At 27.1% G+C, this 12,521-nt stretch overlaps 1 protein-coding gene across 1 annotated transcript in view; it reads right to left on the reverse strand.

Annotated features, from left to right (window-relative positions):
- Positions 1–3,588: 3,588 nt before the first annotated feature.
- Positions 3,589–12,521, reverse strand: part of LOC106679102 (Receptor expression enhancing protein A) — a gene marked incomplete in the record, with an annotated part of 38,899 nt that continues 29,966 nt past the window's right edge. The window contains 2 exon segments of the mRNA XM_067048082.1: positions 3,589–4,777; positions 9,679–12,323.

Raw genomic sequence — 12,521 nt, forward strand, 5'->3', positions numbered from 1 at the left:
AGCAAAAAGAATTTTTTTTTTCCTAACTTGTCCTGAATAAAGAAATTACTATTTGAAATTTTAATCGTACATTTATCACTCTTAATCTTACCATAATTGATGTAAAACCAAAGCCTCAAGATGGAGAGACCATTGGAAATATCCAAAATCATACAAAGGTAATATTATTTAATTCCCTAAATAGAAAACCACCAAGGATACTACCCTGAGGAACACTAGCAGACTAAGAATAGAGGGATGAATAGGAACCATTGTGGTTTACTTGGAAAAATCTATCCATGAGAAAGGAAGAACTAATGATGAGAAAGTATGTAGAAGGTAGGAATTTACGGAGTTTGTAAAGCAGTCCCGGGTGCCATACTCGAAACCCTGTTCTATATCGAAAAAGACTCCTGCGCAGTACATTCCACGCTCCGAAGAAGACGAGACGACGTCCACTATATGATGACATTGCTGGATAGTAGAGTGGGATGTTCGAAATCCAAACTGGTTATCAGGGATTATATGATTGGAATCCAGGATGGGGTACAGGCGTTTCAAAATGAGTTTTTCAAGGATTTTTCCCATGATCGGTAATAGAGAGATAGGATGATGGGTATTCTGGAGGCTTTTGGGGTTTGGGGTTCATTTTAACTATAGATAATTTCCAGGGGTCAGGAAAATATGTGGAACGGAGTACGGCTCATATGACGTATGAATAAGTCTCAGATGAGGGTAACATACTTACTAATGGTGTCCAGTGAAATCTTGATTTAATATTTGTTTAGTAATGATTAATAGATTCCATACTAAAAAAAACTTTACCTGAATTCTACAAAAAATATCAATACACAATCTTCCTTACTTAATTTATGTCTAAGAGTTCAATATTTTGTATTCTTTTTCTCTTGTCAAGGAAAAAATAAGTGACGTTTTGGAAATTTACCCATCATTTGGTCCAATCTACAATTATATTAGAAAAATTAGATCTTATTAACCTATTACAATCATTTAAAAATTTACATAATTCCTAACTACATCACACATATTTATAACAATTACCATATGAAATATGAGAAATGATATAATATATTTCAAAATTGCTTTTTGTTAAATATTGTAGTGAAAAAATAATTTCAGGAATAATAAATGATATATTTCCAATCAAAACAAAATTACTAAGACATTCCCTTAATGGTAAGACATGATATATATGATAATTACATAACAATATATTAATGATTGGCTTTTCTCACTTCATATGATAATTTTGTGTGTATGTCACACATTACACAATTATTTATGTTATGAATTATGTAAATTTGGAAATGAAGATTGATAGGATCTAATTTTCCTAATATAATTGAAGATTGGACCACATGACGGGCAAATTTCCAGAACATGTCCCATTAAACATTAAATCACCCAGATATAATACCTAAATATCAAAAATTAATTAAATAATAGGAAATAAATAAAAGGTGGCTCTATAGCGTCAATTTTGTTGTAAGGAAACAATGAAAGGTTATATAATCCCAACATAACCTTTTTATTATTAAATTGTTATATTTATTCTGTATTTAACTATATTTTAGTAAACAATCCTGCTCGCCATGGTAGCACACATATATATCTTGAAAGTCAATAGTTTTGATATACATAATTTTATAAACACACTGGACTCTCGCTAATCCAAAAAGTTTAAACCAACAGAGTTCAGATAAGCGAAACATTGGGATTACCAAACAGAAAAAAAAATCATCAATATAAGTAGCAAATCCATTTAAAAACAAAAATTTTAAATGTATTTATATAAAGATATTTGTACAATTAGTCATTGTTCAGAAATTTACTTTTTACCTACTTTCTTGTGAAATAATCTGAAAAAAATAAAGTTTACAAAAGTATAATTTATGAGTAACTTTTGAAGGTTTTGGTTATTATTCGATTTATAGAATCACAATTAGGTCTGCAAATTGCATCTTTTATAAGAAAAATTGAGATTAATCGGTTGTCTAATATTTATTAAATTGTATGCTTTAAAATTCTAAATAAAATAATGATAATAAGAAATTAAGCATATTATTAACTTGAAAAAACTGTTTTCCTTAATGTTTTTCACAAAAATGTTAAGTCATCTACCAAACTAAGATATTAATAGTTATAATTTTGTGTGCCATTGACTTGTGAATCACTCTGTATTTCTGTATATATTTATTTCTTGGAATTCTATTTTTTTAAAAGTCACTGACAGCATCTCAATAGTAGAATCTGAAAATTAAAAAAAACTTAAATTAAATATATTTTCCCTAATCCAATTTTTCCAAAGAAATGTAATTAAAAATTAAGCACCTGACTTAGTACTACATGATTTTTTCCTACCTATTCAGAGTATTTGTTTAACATTGTGCAATTTCTTCATATTTAAATATTTTCTTCAACTTCACTTTACATTTCATTCATTCATCTTGCTCGTCATGATTTTCAAAGATACTGAAAATTATTTCTTCATCTGTTTGATGTTCTGTTATTTTTTTCTCTTCCATTGATCCAATGGTTAATTTCATCACTAATTAATTCACTTATACTGGGCAAAAAAATCCATGCATTTTAAAATTTTGTCCACCTCAAAATTTTTTTTTTGCTCTAAATCACCCGAGCTAACATTTTCTTTTGGCCACACTTTGTCCCAAGACTTTTGTATCAGTTTAGTATATACAGATTGCCAAGCTGCTACCAAAAAAAAAAGAAAATTTGTAAATTTAATAAGCCCTTCAATGATGTTTGAACATCCTAACTTTGGTTTTTAATATAGCTCAATCTCTTATTGCTATTTTAACTAGAATATTTAAATGTTGATAATACGGTTTTATTGAATGTATGTACCACAAATATAAAAGCAAATAATCATTATTTCTTTTTTATAGAAGTCATTCGGATTAGCAAGAGTCCACTGTATCATAACTGTTGACTATTCAATTCAACAATAAGCCTACAATTATTGATAGTTTATAAAGTTATTATAAATTGTGAAAATATATTTTAGACATTAACTATGGTTATTATAGAACTGTAACATAGTACTATTGCAAAGGCTATTGGAAAATAAATAATTGTTCTTAAGAAATTGATAAAAAAAAAAGTTTATTTAGTGAAAAATGTGAACATAATGTTAATAAACACTTTAATTACAAATCATAGGAAGTAACAACTTAAATTATGAAATAAATAGTGTTCTCATACAAAAAACACAAGATTCTCTATAAGCTAATACAAAACTACAGTCTCTAGACTAGCAGTTGAAAGATCTTTATGACCTTTTCATTCTTATGAATTAAGTTTTAAGTCCAACTAATTTAGAGTCAAGATCCTTCAATTCATCAAATTCATAACAAAACAAAAACAAGACTTCTATAAAAAATATACTAACTAAACTTATCCTTTAAACAAAAACCTCACTTTTAGGAAGTACCATTTGTTTCTCATAGTTTATAACTAACTTCTGACATTCAACTCTGAGTATTCATAAAAACTGAACAGTAAAGCTATGTAAAAATATATCAGAGATTAAACAAGAGTCTTCTTAAAAATATATTCTCAATATACCTTTATATATATTTTTTTTTTCAGTTTTAACTTATTTATAACTACAATAAGGCATAAAAATTGGCCACTAAACGCAAAAGTTGTGTTACATAATCATTTCCACCATCAGCTTTTAACGTTGGTCACCTGCCTTCTTGTGTGCATTTGCTACAAATATTATCATAACGTTATAAAACAGTAATACAATAAATTTCATAGGTGCAAATTTAATAATCGACAAACATTTCAACAGCTTTAAGACTATAGGTTATATTATAACGTTTAGAGATATGTCAAGAAAACACATTCATGTAAAATATCTAACAATAAATAACAATAAAGATTTCAAACTGGTAACAAAGAAGAATATGACTAGTGATCATTCTTTTGTTATTTTCATTTAATTTTTTTTTTTTTGTGCCACTACCAACATAAAAGACATATTTAATTCATAAATGTATAAAATTTCTAATAAGGATATTTTTAAACAAAATTTTAAAGGAGCATAGGTATCGCTGCAAAATTGAACAGTATTTATAAACATTTCATAATACTTTAGGGTTATTGTCTTCAAGAAGAAACAGCTAATTTGAAAAAAAAAATTATAGAAGGAAGTCATCGAAAGGACAAATGAACAACAGTATGATATGAGTTTTATAGCTAAAATCACATTCAAAATTGCCAATTCAGTAGATCATTTAAATATAAATATAAACTTTGTTTGAGCAATAAATAGACTTGTAAATAAAGTGCAATGTTAGTTTAAACAAAAAAAAAGGAGAAGGAACAAAGCTTAAAAGTATACCTATTTGTTAAAGAGTTAAAACAATAAAGAATCCTTTGCTTTGGCAATCATATGGCCAAAATTATAAATAAATAAATAAATCTTAAGTGTTCTTGAGAATAAGAAAATACATATATAAATTCAGCTTAGCAATTAAAATAATACATCTGTCCATCTATATGAGTCAAATCATAAAATAAGTTAAGGACGGGGAAATATTACATTATTTATTACATAATCAGGAACTTCAAATTTTTCATAATAATTTTAAAACAGATCAGAAGCAATAAATAATCATACACAACATACAATGAAGGTAGGATGAGAAAGAAAAAGCATTATTAACTTCAGCTTATCAAAGATGAGTTACTGAGTCTTCTTCCGCGCCGATCTAGCCCTTGTTCTCGGGAGAGTTGAAAAAGTTGTGACCTGATGAATGAAATGACTTATGAGTATAAACTAATTACTATATAAAAAAAAATAACACAGTACAATAATTTGATTAAATAGTTATGAATTATTGAACATATCACTCAATATACCTGATTGTATTTTATGAAATCTCCATTTTTCATTTTATACAAATGAAATATAATGGACTAATTAGTTTTATAAATTGATCAAAATTAGCTCCTAGGATTTTATAAAATGCTTCTAATGAAAAAGATTTTTAATTCAGAATTCAAAAGAAAATAATTTTTTTTAAAGCATTTTGCAATGCACTGACTGTGCACCCGGTTTTAAGAAATAATTCCATGTCTCAAGAAGAAGTTATTGGTCTATGATTTTTGTATTGGATGTGGATATTGTTATCAAAATAGTTATTTTTCATTTCAAAGAATCATCCCTTCCTCATGCTAAAACTTCAAAATTACTAATGTTATTCTATTCTTTTCTATTTTATTGAATTTTTTTCAATATTTAATTTGTCACTCCTGAAGTTGAGAGGCTGTTTGTACTTCGTTCCAGAACTGACCCACCTCACAGAGGCTTACTAAATTTCTCAATTCATAAATAAATAATGAATGTAGCAAATATCAATTAAATCAAAAGAATCAAGGGTGAAAACTTATAAACAATACCAGGGAACTTCTACAAAATCCAAAATCAAACATCTTGAGTATTATTCATAATTTTTTTATGATTTTCTTTAAGGATAGATAAATATTACTTTTCAAAAAACTTCTATTTGTTATAAATGTGATTTTCATTTTCATATGGCACTAGATTAATATTATTTTTTTCTGAAAATAAAAAAGGTATTATACTATGAAAATATGCTTCATTTTATTGCAGGTCGCTAGTATAACCTACTCTTGATGCATCAAATATGTTATAGATAATCTTAATCCATGAGAGGATTATCAGTAGTATGCAAACAAATAAGGTGTTAGGAGTTCTTTGATCCCAAACATTTGTTATGAAAAAGTCAACATTTCAATATTCAATATTAATCAACTTTATATAACAAATAAAGACGAGTAAAAACAAGCATGTTCTTTTTATTTTCCAATTATAACTGTTAAATAAAAAAAAAAAATAGAATTTTAATCAAGATCCTATTTGCACAGGATGCAAAGGAAAATTATGGCCCTTAAAAAATAAGTTATTTTAAGAGTCTAGACAACTTCAAATTCAGCTTTTCAGAAACTTGAGGCATTACTCATTTTCATAAATTATTAGACATAATGTAAAGATATATTTTAAAGAATAAAATGGAAGAGGATTTAAATAATATTTTTGACCTGACCGATGCATCATAAATTTCTCTAAATACGGTATTCAATTCATAGGAAATAAAAATGACAATATTCTTTATATTTTGGTTTAAAAAACTCAAAACTACTATAAATGATAAAGAGGGGTAAAATATGGAACATGTGAAACAAGAAAAAAATGAAATATATAGGAAAAAGTCATTAGGAGAGTTTTACAAGATATTATTTTATCCTGAATCAAATGTAACAGATTTTAGATAGATTTAACAATAATTTTTAAGCTATAAAGGGTTCATAAAAAATCACACATTTGAAGATTAACAGTTAGTTTTGTTTTTTAAACTGCTTAAAAAGAGCCGGTGAGAGACTAACCCAATATATCTTGATCTTTTCATGTCGATTACAACACAATATAGAATAGTTAAGTTGTCATATTTATGGATGTCAAATTAAGTAAATAAATACAATTTTTAAAAATGAAATGATCGAAATGTTTTTAGAACATTAAATGAAATATCTGTATGATGTCATTACATACTTTCAATAAAAACCATTTGCTCCTTGAAATTTTAGAAACTTTTGGATTCTTATGATATAAAGAAGTTTTAACCAAGTTTCATTAATAAACCAAGTTTGTTCCGCCATTATCAGACAATACTCTGAGCATCTTAATTGTCAATAGCAGTATTGAATATTAATTTTATAAAAGAAGATTAAAAGAAAAATGACTCAAGAATTAATACACACAAACCAATAAAATCCATACTGTTCACAAGTTTTTTTTTTTTTGGTATCTAACTAACCAGTTAACTGAATTCATTAAAATAAATCCATGCTGAACTCTGTACCAAACACAAAATACTAATAAGAATATAGTCACAACTATCGTTTATTCTTTAATATCATCTTCAATATCATTAATGATTATCATTAATTATAATCAATCTTGAAGTAAATAATTTAAAACATAAGACTTAACATCTCGAAAGATAAATCAAATTTTAATCTATGGTTTTACAACCTACTGAGACGAAGCCTCGTGCATGACCAACTGTCATGCAGGTAGTTAAGGTATAGTGGCCTGCAATAAATAATATCTTCAAACCTGTGGTTTTTAATTCCATATTGCAGAATGGACTCCATTCTTCATTCGACTACTTTTACCCATAAATTCTAAAGGACACGAGACACTTAGCTTTATCTCCACTGACTGCATTTTACAGTCAGAGATGTTAGGACCTGTTTAGTAAATTTAGTCTTAAAATTTAACAAATACTGAATTATACAACAAATAAACACAATGGAAAAGATCAAAATTTCAGAAATATCAAACAAAAGTAATTCATTAATAAGGAACTTTTTACATAGTGGTTTGTTATTTGAAGGCAATTATGCAATTTTCAATCTTGTAAATTACCTTGCAGCATTCTTACTTCAATTCGGTAGAAATAGTAGAAAGTTTGCAAATAAACCATTATAAATTGTGTCCAATTTTCAAAACTTAATATGTAACAAAAACTTAGTAACTATTTCAAAACCTTAAAAAAACATTAATTTTTCATTCGAAGCTCTATATCTTAAAAACTACTTTGGCAGCTCATCTTCAACATTTTCATCTCCTACATTATATACTTTCTGATCCATAACTTAATTATTTATTCCATTAAGCTTTAAAAATTCTTTAGGTGATATCCACATCCCACCAATACATTTGATTTTAAAATTAATCGTCTTTATTTATTAAATATTTTTATTTTATGTTACACATAACAAGGTTGGGCCTGGACCATAATAGACAATTTAAGAAATAAAAAAGGGTTGCATTTTTCCTTGAAATAATATAATGAAAACTCATTTTATTTTTACACTGCTAAATCTAGTGTGTTCCTAAGCAATGATCCTCAGTTCATTAGTAATAATGAGTTATTACACTTGAAATATTCTGATAATGAATATAGCTCTAACTTTAAACTTTGTGTTAACATTATATACAATGAGAAATAAAACCTATAGAAGTGTCATTGGTTTTAATGGAGCTCAGTATTGCAGAAACATGAAAAATATTTGTCATGTATCCAAATGAATTGTTGCCTGTGACTAGTTCCTTCCAACATTGCTCTAATTTTAAATGTTGAAGAAAAAAAAATGAAAGTTGAATTTAGTACAATCATTTAAATAAATAATATATCAAACATTTGTATATTTGATAAATCAAGATGTGATAATGGATCAGTCGATTTGAATTTTATATTTTAGATATAAGATTTAGTTTTAGCAGCTCTGAAAACCTACTGGCCCATTTTACTTAGCAAAGGTTCATTAAAATTGATTTGTGCCAATTCAATAAGATATTTGGAAGAGAAAAAAAGTGATCACATCTTGCTGATGCCTGGAAGTCACATTAATGTTTTGAGTAGCATAAATTTAGACCAGATCTAAACCCCTTTCAGTTTAATAGTTATGAATAAAAATTAAGAGTCCCAATTTTAACAGAATCGCTTCAAGAATTGGTTGTACTAATGGAAGAATGTAAAAATATCCATAGGAAATGTGTTCAAAATCTTAATAAGACACTAATACATTAAATGTAAGTCATAATAAATTTTAAAAAATTGTTTTCCAATTCTGCTATTCTATTTTTATTATATACCTATTTTTTTTCATATCATCCTCTTTTATTTAATGAAACACCTATTGAGCAATTAATTTTAAGCTGACTGGCATAAACCGTCATGGTAATGATAATGTTATCTTATTTCTTTTCAATTTGTTAACTCTTAACAGGGCCAAAGCAGAAATCATTAATTTTTTTTTTCTTTTGTGTTTTGAAATTAACCAAAGTAGAATCATATAAGATACATGGCCCACTTAGGGTAAATAAAAGTTTTATCATTTGTCAGGATTTAACAAAAAAGAACATTAATCTGTGCTATAGAAATTTACACAAACAGTATCTTTGAGGCAGAATAATCTAACTACATATTTGCTGCAATTCAATGTGGTTTACCCAACCAAAAAAAATTCCACATTAATTTAAAACATGTACTACCATTGAAAACTTTTCAAAATTTTTCACAATCACAATTCTTTCCCTTACTATACATTCCACATATGGGCAAGTAAAAGTAAAAATTCTTTGTTAAACACAACTGTGATTAAATTAATTTAGACAATAAAGAAATATGGAATGGTATTTCACATCAATAGTCATGTCAAACTTTCATAAATCATCAGTATCTAAAAAAAAATAATAATAAAATCATAAATCCAATTAATTAAATCACATAATTAATGGAAGATGTTTAAAAAACAAACAAAAAATTACAATAACATATCCAAAAAATCAAGAGGAAGAAATAGTGAAACCTTTATGACTCTTAACATATCACCTAATCTAATGTTCCAATTTATATTAGATTTATAACATATCTATTCAATGTATTATTAGGTTGTTAGAAATATCATAAAGAAAACAAAACCAAATCAATGATTTCAAAGCATATGTTAGTTACATTCAAACTGTAATTGGCTGTTAGTGCAATCATCGCGAGAAAGCACAAAACATTAATGAATATCGTCAGCCAAACAGCAAAAAGCTCACTAAAATTGTACCTTATATCTCGAAGGTTCGACTGTTTAGAAGAATAATCAAGGCAAAGGAATGGAAAAGAGGAAAAAAGAGAAATGGAAAGAAACATTTATACTAAAAGTGTGTTAATTTTACCATAGATTTACTTTTAAATAGTTCACTTTAGTTTCTTGTTTTATAATTTAAAAAATTGCTCGTTTTTAATTTAAATATTGGAACCTTTAATATTCTAAAAAATCTAATTTAATTATTTGTTTTATGACAAATATGTTATAATATGTTCTACTGATTTTGTCAATAACCGATATTTCTCAAAAACTTGAGTTATATAACATTTTATTTGATTTTCAGAGATTCACTTTGTGGCTAATTTATTGCTTTGATTTTTCATTTCATAATGAATGGAATCATGTAAATAGTTTATAGATCTTTTTCCTATAACAATAAATCACATTTGTTTCCTATAACAATTCCTCATAAAATCATAGTGGAATATATGCATACAACAGTTAATTGTATTTTTAATTTATAGAAATTTATTCAAAAATACATAAGTAGATCATAAGCATAAGCAAGTTGGTACATGGCTAGCAATATTTAATCTGTGAAAGTAGACCTCAAAAGCAATTAACTTTGTGGACTTTACACAGATCATTGTTTGATTCTCGATAGAAAATGGATATTTTGGGTTTTTTGAGAAGGTCATATTTCTTATTGACGGGTCAGAGGTTTCTCATTATTCAAAGCTATAGAAACCTGATTGAAATACACAAAATTTCCATAATTGAACTATAGAAATTAAATTAAATAAATTCACTGAAAGGGGATATCGGACTTTCAAAAATGTCAAGTAGCTTTATTTTTATCATCAGTTCAATATTTCAATTTTCAGACTAATAATTGAAAAATATTTAAAGACCAATAGTTTTATTGATTAATTATAAAAATTACTGCAGTGATTAATATGAAATAATAACCTGTTCTTTTTAGAGGTCTAGCCCAATTTCATATCATTTTCCTCTTCTCATAGATTACTTTCAACAGTGATACAATTCGGTGCAACAAGCTCATGTGGCTCCTTTCAATTACACATGTTTAGAAGGGTCTGAGCCTCTTGGGGGACATTGTTTTCATATCAATTCTTGGTTTAACTTGTCTTGAACTGGTAGTTTCCTCACAAACACTTTCTTGAGAATTTATAGCTACATGATCTAGATATTTCAATTAACCATATTTGATAAAATTCGTAGTTCATTATATTTATCTAGAAATAGTTAATATATTGTTTTTGTCAAAGCCAACCAAAATCTTCCTTTCAAAAAGAAGTTCTTTCCCTTCTGAAATGGTCAGGGTCCATCTCTCTTAAACATACATCAGTATTGGTCTGATGAGTATTTTATAAAGATTGCATTCGGTCTGTGAGGTAGGGCCTCACTGCTGAGGTTTAATCTTGGACCATAACAGCAACAACTGGACTTCCATTATTGCTGGCCAGCTTCAAGAGATCCTCTTGAAATCTTTGCAGACTAAATAAACTATAGAGCCCAAATATTATAATTAGTCTACATTTCCAAAGGTGGACAGCCAGATTGTAAATGATTCTTCAACAGTATTATCTGTTCCTGGGCCAGTTCTCATACATGTAGTTACGAGATCTCTAAATGTCTAAACTAGACGGAACAAGCAACAATTAATTACAGATAATTTATAATTTTTAAGATTTATTCATGTTCCATTCTTGCCTCTAAGAAAAACCCAAGAGAGCATTATAATTCTACATGACAGAACATTACAATAACAATGCCAAAGAACAATAACTTATCATTATATCTTGGTAAAATGAAAAAATCATATAATAAATCTGCTAAATTAATGAACATACTATTTCAACATATTTCACTGCACATAAAATTAATTCTAAATTCAGGTAGAATTAACAGTACAGAATTAAAATTTATCTAAAGGCATAAATCTCTGGATAAAGTAAACAAATTATTATCAATAGAAAAGTAATCTCCATTTTAATTTTGATTAAATGTAATATTTTAATTACTCTAAAAGTGGAATCGATGGCAAAGCAAGAATCATCTAGTCCAATCTAAGAAAAACTAATAAATGTGATATTTAACAATTGATAAACGATGCTTGGCATATTTTGAAATGTTAAAAACACCAATCAATTATCAACCATTTTGTTATTTCAGTTAAGTTCCAATATTTGACCACTGATAAAAAGTCCTGTCTTACAAGTTGTTTTTGTTGCTACTTATACATTTTATTATAGATAGTGTATATACTGATTTAATTTTATTGATATAGTCTTCTACACAGATATACTTTCTTTTTATTTCTACAATATTGATATTCTCAAGGTAACTCATCTTCTAAAAGTACCTTTTACTCCTGTTGTGTTTTGGTTTATCTGTTAAAGGGTTAAATTAAATACTAGTGATATACCTATAGCAATTACATTCCCAATATTCTGAATCTCAATCTTCTACTACTAGTCCCAAAAAGAAAGATTGGACAGACTGCTCAAGTTAAAATCACTAGCAATAAACATTCATGTCACTTCAGATGAGAAAGATTAACTGATTTTATACACTAAAATTCTCTAAAGCCTTTGATGTCATCATGGATTCAAAATAAATTTATTACAAAAGAATTATGAGAGATAGTTGACCGTGGATGATAAATGAGGAGAAGATGGTTGGGGGTGCGGTCAATGAAACACAAATAAGTATGACTAACTTATTTTAATGTGCCGACGTTTCGGCTAGAGTTTCTAGCCTTCTTCAGGGCTAAAAACAAAACAAGATAACAACCATAAGATAATAACTACAGTAAGTATAGAAATATAAAAAAA

The sequence above is a fragment of the Halyomorpha halys genome, unplaced genomic scaffold, assembly GCF_000696795.3.
Source record: "Halyomorpha halys isolate HHAL.00 unplaced genomic scaffold, Hhal_1.1 Scaffold12.1, whole genome shotgun sequence".
NCBI lineage: Eukaryota > Metazoa > Arthropoda > Insecta > Hemiptera > Pentatomidae > Halyomorpha > Halyomorpha halys.